At 35.0% G+C, this 8,346-nt stretch overlaps 1 protein-coding gene and 1 long non-coding RNA gene across 2 annotated transcripts in view; one reads left to right on the top strand and one right to left on the bottom strand.

The window, feature by feature from the left end:
* Positions 1–8,346, bottom strand: part of cdh22 (cadherin 22) — a 152,446-nt gene that overhangs the window by 140,562 nt on the left and 3,538 nt on the right. The window lies entirely within an intron of this gene.
* Positions 895–3,608, top strand: LOC107740268 (uncharacterized). Its single transcript, XR_001640070.1, has 3 exons — positions 895–1,195; positions 1,951–2,043; positions 3,311–3,608. It is a non-coding gene; the product is annotated as an uncharacterized LOC107740268 (long non-coding RNA).

Raw genomic sequence — 8,346 nt, forward strand, 5'->3', positions numbered from 1 at the left:
CTAGGCCAACCTAGAAGTTACCATCACCCTGGTTCCCTAAAAAAAAAAAAAAACTCTGTGACCAACCAGAGTTATGATTCATACATGTTTTGTTCAAGATAATCTTCACAAATGAAGATTAAAGGGGTCATGAACCGCCTTTTTTTATTATTTTGTGCTGTTCTCTGACATCCACTTATAATGTTATCAAGATTTTTACATAAAAAACATCATCATTTAGAAGTAATAGGCTATTTTCTGTCCTGTTTTGACCCCCCTCATCAGAACGCTCTGATTGAATAGTAGTGGCGGATTGTAGACTCTGAAGTAAACGCCCACTGCTATGATTGGCTAACAGTTGTGTATGTTTGAGAGCCTACATCCTTCACAGATGGACGCTGCTGTAATTTAGGTTAAAAATGCATAAATACAGACAAAGAAATAGTGACCACATAATAAAAACAGTTACTCACACTTGTGTGGTATGACATTACCGTCGGATCCAATATAGTCAGCTCAGCATCGTCTTTTAGTTTCAATATTTCTGAAAATTGTGTCAAATTGTGCCTTGTTTGTAATGAAATCGACAGTAAAATTAAGTGAACCAAAGCACGAAGTTCTTACTGATGCAGTCTGGAACTTCATTAAAAATTAAGTTCATCCACTCTTTTCTAATGTTGGGATCAGAAGGAAGGCAATGCAAAAACAACTTTTTCCCACAACTTGGCACTGCACAGCGTCTTGTTGTCTTCGGAGCATCTTTATCGTTTGATTTCTGCGTAGACCTACGTTTTCTTCTCTTGATATTTACCCACTATGTGAGTGAATCGGTGGGTGGGGCTAAACAGGCAGTGATATAGAAGCGAGCGTTGATCTTCCTCTGTGCACTGTAAAAAGTAATCAATGAATCTACTTAAGAAAAGCGAGTAAACATAACTGATTTTTACAAATTTGTTGAATTTACTTAATTACACTGTGTTATGTGAACTTTCAGGTGGATGCAATAGTTAAACTAAACAACTTTAGTAAACAGTACTTAAGAGCATCTAGTTTGTTGGATTAAATCCCACTATGTGCCCTAATAACTCTAGACCAGTAGGTGGCGGAAGTGCACTAGTAGGTGGCGGAAGGTTGGTTTAAACAAAACATCACCAGAAGAAGACAACGAACTGAACTTCAGAGTCAGATCGTGTTTGAAATGTGGCAGCAAGATTAGGTAAGTTTTTGGTGATCTACTTATAAACTATATTGTCACAGTGCGTGCTATAGTTTTTGAGGAAAAGAAAAGGCAGATTTTATTAGTTTTTACTGACGAGCATTACTGTAACCGTCAGTTAGCGTACTAGCTAGCCAGTGGCTTACAAGCTAGATTACAAACTTCGATCTTCCTCTTTACTGCTAGTTATAACATGAAATAAACGTGAGTAAGCATCATAAAGTATGTTGAGCGATACAGTACACCTTAATGAAATTTATCATGTCTTATGTAATCCGTTTTTCAGTATTTAATGTTTGAACAAATGTCATGAAAACAAGTTATCATCACAACCACTGTTTAAATGTTTATATTTCAGAAAATTATTTGTAGTAGAAACTTCATTTAAAATAGTTTTTAAATGTGCGTCAATGCCCAGCACTAATTATTACCATTTTCTTTTCATATTCTATGTGCTCTTTTTTTGGGGACTTAAACTCGTGCAGTGGAAGTGGAAGTTCTACTTGTTTATTGAGTGAAAAGAGAGCTCAACTGCTGAAAAACTTATTAAAATATGGAAGCTATGGAATATGAAAATTCTCCAATTCCATGTTTCCACATAGTATATGCTTATTCACATAGGTGTGCTTAATGAAAAATCATACTTTGCAGTTTTGTGAAACCCTGCACAGAATAAGTAGATATTCATTATATGTTATGCTGAATGCTTGTGCTTTGAGTGATATTAAATATGAGTTTTTTTAATAATTGTACAGACATCTAACATCAATGGGCGATGAACAGCAGTTCTCCACGGCCTTCCACTCTTCCTTGAAAAGGACCTTACTGATTTTTACAAGACATGTTTTGTAAGTAATTTTGTCTGTTATATTCTGGTTATTTAGTGTAATGCAGACAATTCTTGAGACCTGGCAAGAAAAAAATCAGGACACAGAAACAATATAAGATAGAAAGGAATAAAGAAAGTGAAAAAAAAAAACTTCTAAGGAAAAAAGGAAAGGGAATGTATAATAAAAGAACAGAGTTGGAAAGAAGAGAAAAAATACTTAAAGGGTTAGTTCACTCTAAAATTCTGTCATTAATTACTCACCCTCATGTCGTTCCAAACCTATAAGACCTTTGTTCATTTTCGGAACACAAATTAAGATATTTCTGATGAAATCCAAGAGCTTTCTGCATAGACAGCAACACAACTACCACGTTCAAGACCCAGAAAGAAAGTAAGTACATCGTTCACGAGAGTACCACGACGCATGCGTGTGATGCTGCTGACGCAGGAGCCGGCGTTCTGACGTAGAACACGCATGCACTGTGCCTTGTTTACAAGCAGAGGAATGCACAAGCATTGTCAGATTTCATCAAAAATATCTTCATTTGTGTTCCGAAGATGAATGAAGGTCTTACTGGTTTGGAACGACATGAGAGAGTAATTAATGACAGAATTTTCATTTTTGGGTGAACCCTTTTTAAATAAGAGTAAGAAAAATAATGTGAAGAAAGAAAATAGAAATTAGGTAACAAGGAGTCTGACAATTTAGATGAAGGAAGAGTAAAGGAAACAACACAAAGAGGAAAGAAGTCAGAAAGGAAGGACAGAAAAGAATAAAGGTAAGTAAGTGAAAGAAATATAAAAATCAAAAAGGAGGTTTGAAAGAAATAAAGAAATCAGATAAGCAAGAGAACAAAAACAAAGAGTCTAATATATGAGTGATAGAGACGTGAAAACCACTCGTTTAAGACATGGCCTATGAGGGTGCTCTCTTGATCATGGTTTTCTGGTCAGTCTTTAGAAATCACACAAAAGAGAATATATATGTCAGTATTGAACCAAAATGCTGTTGTTGTTTTTTTTTACACTTTTCAAATGTCAAAGCAGCAGTTTCAGAATAGATTATTGTATAGCTGGCATACTGTTCAGTTTGTCTTGTCTTTTTGTACAACAGATTGAATGTCTTTTTTTATTTTTATCTGGGATCCACTGCTGTGCTCAGTTTGAAAAGGCCTTTATATCTAAACATAATACACAGATATTAATTTGTTTGCAAATGTTTAACCTGAATATGTACTCTTAAAATGTAATTACTTATTTTTGTCATATTGTATTCTTGTTTCTAGGACTATGATGAAGAAGAGATGTCAGTCGGCCTATTGACCGTGATCCCTGAGCGGAGGACTCTAGAGCCATGCCCAACTCACTGCATTTAATGCCATGTCTACTGCAATAATTTTGGAAGGTACAATTGTATTGGATGATCTGGAAAATCCTCCCCAAGATATGCCTGCTCTTTGGACTTGGATTTATGCTATGAAATTATAGTATCCTCCAGTACTGAAGGACACCTTTGATTTCATTCAATGGCTGAACCTAGAATGCAATCTCTGAAAAATCTTCTGATGTAGAAAGATGTCATTGTGGCGTGATGGAGCATTTTTCAGTGTAATTGTTCATGATTGATCATTATTGATTTAGAAAAAGGTAATTCTAGAAAATGGTAAATCTAGATTTACAAGGTGTCATAAAAGGGATGTTGATGTTTGTTTGTTTTTCTATTTATTTCCTGAGTGCATTATGTGCAATTTTTCTTACAGTGTTAAATTGTTGATTTGATAGCATGCCTAAAAAATAATGACTTGAAGTAACATTGTTTTAAACAAATAAATGCCCTATTGTTGTGCTAACAATCTGTTTTCTGTCTTTGTATTAACAACTTTAAGTTTTGAGTACAGCTTACTTGAGAAATTTAAGGCAATCAGTTTCCACACATTTTTCTAGTAATGTGAACAAAGCAGACTTGTTAAGAGAACTGTTTTGTTTGAGTTCTGTGCACTAAGCTTAACTTACATCTCTAAGTTGGCTGAACTTGTCAAATTGAGTTACCAACACTCAAGTTTTCTGGTAACCTATACATATACACAAGTTACCTATACAAAGTTACAGTAAGTTTTATTAACTCAAAAATGATAAACTAATTTGCCTGAGAAATTTGAGGCAATCAGTTTCCACAGGTTTTCCAAGTAAGTTCAACTCATTACTTTTTACAGTGCAGTTGTGTAAACATCTGCACCTTAACTGAAATACAAATGAACTCTACTCAATGCATAATGCGCTCATGGACATTCATTTAATCAACCGCAAGATTTAAGGTCGAGTGCATAAAATCATCTTTTCTTGAACACATTTTGCTGTCACCGGTTCGTTTTAAATGGTCCTGTGGCGTGAGAAATGAATTTTGGAAAGTAGAAATATTCCATGCAGTTTCTAATTTACTGTAATATGAGTTGCATGCATAATAATTACAAAAGAACCTGCAAAATGCTGTTTAAAGAAGTCAAACAGCAGGAAGTCGACTTCCCAAAGGTATTTTGCATCAACTACTCAACTGCAGCACCGTGGCAAAAGAAATTATGCGAGTTATGAATCCAAATTCATGCGATGAGAGGGTTTTCCAAGTAAGTTCAACTCATTACTTTTTACAGTGCAGTTGTGTTGTGTAAACATCTGCACCTTAACTGAAATACAAATGAACTCTACTCAATGCATAATGCGCTCATGGACATTCGTTTAATCAACCGCAAGATTTAAGGTCGAGTGCATAAAATCATCTTTTCTTGAACACATTTTGCTGTCACCGGTTCGTTTTAAATGGTCCTGTGGCGTGAGAAATGAATTTTGGAAAGTAGAAATATTCCATGCAGTTTCTAATTTACTGTAATATGAGTTGCATGCATAATAATTACAAAAGAACCTGCAAAATGCTGTTTAAAGAAGTCAAACAGCAGGAAGTCGACTTCCCAAAGGTATTTTGCATCAACTACTCAACTGCAGCACCGTGGCAAAAGAAATTATGCGAGTTATGAATCCAAATTCATGCGATGAGAGAGAAACCAGAGTGGCGTAAAATAACAGAAAACACGACTGACAGACAACACATCTTTCTAGTGCGTCGACAACAAACATGAAGCACAACAAGTGCAGTTCAATACATTATGTATAATGTATAATTGATGGTAGTTTTACAGTTCTGACTGGAGTGTTTGAATACAAATGAACGTGATTTCTATGTGTGTCTCGCTCTAGATACACAATCTATTTGTCTAAATAACACGCACAGCCTCCGTTTTATCCTCGCTGACTTTCTCAGCGGGCTATGTCTGTGCAAACAATCCCATAAATTAGGAGAGGAGCTGATAAATATCTTTAAAGCAAATTTATGAGCAAAACCACCCATTCAAAAACACCCCCAACAAACAGACAATATGGGCCAAATTTCAGCATATTCTACCCTGCTATAAAAGTCTAACTCTGTCCTGAATACACAATGAATCTCCGGTGTGATGTCCTCTCTATATTCTACCCAGAAGAACTAAAACCTCATCCGCACAGAATGCTAATGACACACTATCTGGTTGCTTTAGGAGCTCTAGTCTCACAAAAATTGCACTGCATCACACCATACTGAATTACTGTCACATGCATATTCATTTATGGTATTAAAGGAATAGTTCAACCAAAAATGTTAATCTGCTGACAATGTACTCACCCTCAAGCCATCCAAAATGTAGATGAGTTTGTTTCTTCATCAGATTTGGAGAAATGTAGCATTCAGTCTCTTGCTCAGCAATGGATGCTCTGCAGTGAATGGGTGCCGTCAGAATGAGAGTCCAAACAGCTGATAAAAACAGCACAATAGTCCACAAGTAATCCACAGCACACCACTCCATCAGTTAGCATCATATGAAGCCAAAAGCTGCGTGCTTGTAAAAATCAAATCCAGCACTAAGACATTTTAGTGTCACTTCTGGCTAAAATACGTGTCCATAAACTATAATAACAGTGAAAAAGTTCATCTCCTGTTGTCTCTCACATTAAAATCCAGCCACATATTTGTTTAGACTCTTTTGGACTGTTTTGGCTTGTAAACGGTTCTTGAAACTGTGCAGATTTCTCTCCTGATTCAGACGAGGAGACTTTTTCACTGGAGGAAGCGTTATTATGGATTATGGACTCGTATCTTAGCCAGAAGCAATGGTTTGAAGTTAAAACATCTTAATGATGGATTCGTTTCTTTTGGCATCTCAGTTCATTAACTGATGGACTGGAGTGGTGTGGATTACTTGTGGATCATTGTGATGTTTTTATCAGCTGTTTGGATTCTCATTCTGACGGCACCCATTCACTGCAGAGCATCCATTGGTGAGCAAGTGACTGAATGCTATATTTCTCCAAATCTGATGAAGAAACAAATTCATCTACATCTTGGATGGCCTGAGGGTGAGCACATTTTCAGCAAATGTTAACTATTCCTTTAAATATGGAAGCGACAGCAAAGCAACATTTTTGTTTGCTTGCTTGCTTTCTTTTCATTAGAAAATACTCAAATTACACTGCAGATCCGGCAGTCTCGTGTATGTGAGGGATCTGACACTTGTCGTGGCAATATTTGTCCATGTGAACCACACTGTGAAATATGGCAGCTGAATTGAAATACAGTATGGGAGATTGAGACTCTGTTAAACTCATGGTCCCTGCTGTGTAGAAATCTACCATTACCGGCCGGCTGTCCCACCTGACCTGCAACACCAGAGAAGAAGAACAGGCTGGATGTCTTACTGACCCGTGAGCCCACCGAACACACAAAGACAGACCTGCAATACATCTACAGCCGGCACTGAGACTCACGAGGGACCCGTCACAGCGGCAGTGTTTATCCTACACCACCACAAGAAAATCCATCATCTCTGGATGTTATTACAGTATGGATGATGCAGAATGCGGAAGCAATATGATTAATGCCAATGAGATTATTGCAAGAAGCATTTTTCAGTAAATATATTGGAAAAATATTTTTTTAATTAAATGCATATGCATAAATATTTACCTTAACTATTTAACTAGGGCATTTCAAAACATGAAAAATGCAACTTGACATTTAAGTTGCATTTTCAGTGCCACTTGAAAGACTTATTTTTGTTACCTTTACTGTATATATTGACTTTAACATTAAAATCACCATTACATGAAAATTCGATTTTCTAAATGCATGGTGTAGATCACAATGTAAACGATCCCTGTATGCGTTTTTATTTTTTTTATATGTAAAAAAAAATAAATAATTGTAAACACCAAACAAAAACTAGCATCACCATCAAATTGCTCAAGGTGGCTGCTTGACCAAAGATAAAAAAAAAATAAAAATAAAGAAATAAAGTCAGCACACCATGGCTCCAAAAATAACTAAATTACAAATTTTTTGGAGCCATGGTGTGCCAATTTTTTTTTTCTTCTGCTACAAAAAATTGTAATTAAAATGTCCTAACTGGATATTCACTCATACTGTCTGCTTAAACTCCGCCCCTGTAAACTCACATTCATCTGCTTCCACTATTGATGGCCACGCCCACATCTCAACATCCAATCAGCAACAGATGCACAGAAACATGTGACCGCCCTACATTTTTTTCTTTTCTTTTTTGATAAAAAATTCACTCAGATGTACATCAAAATAGGTAAAGATCTGTCACTACTTTCTTTTTTATCACAATTTCAACAATAAGCTGTACATTTCAAAATAGTAACACAAGGTATCATTTGCTAACATTAGTTAATTACATTAGTTAACATGAAATAAAAATGATCAATACTTCTACAGCATTTATTCATTTTAGTTCATGTTCATTTCTACATATACTAATGCATATTTGAATCTTTTAACATTAGTTAATGCAGCATCAATAAACAATGAACAATTACATTGAGAATGTTCATTCAGAAATCGCTAGTAAACTTCACAAAGAAACAGCAAGTAACACATTAAATGTAATTTTTAAGTAGAATTTTTACGTAGAAAGACTAAAGTAGAAATTTCTAGTAAAATGTAGATCTAAAAAAAAAACAACAACAACAGCTTGGTGTCGAAACAATTAGTAAATTTCACAAATAATTACAAAGAAACACATTGAATTAAACCTGTTATAAAATCTGTTATATTTACAGTACAACTTTGAAAAATATTTTTATTGTGATAAAATTATTACTTTGTATATATATTTTTTTTTTGTTCTTTTTATTTTCTTTTTCTTTTAAAATATTGTGATAATATTCTTATTTAAGAATGTTTGAATCAGGATTATTATAGTCAACCAAAACTAAA

This window comes from Sinocyclocheilus rhinocerous, unplaced genomic scaffold (assembly GCF_001515625.1).
Source record: "Sinocyclocheilus rhinocerous isolate Xijiao unplaced genomic scaffold, SAMN03320098_v1.1 scaffold795, whole genome shotgun sequence".
In the NCBI taxonomy this organism is placed as follows: Eukaryota; Metazoa; Chordata; class Actinopteri; order Cypriniformes; family Cyprinidae; genus Sinocyclocheilus; species Sinocyclocheilus rhinocerous.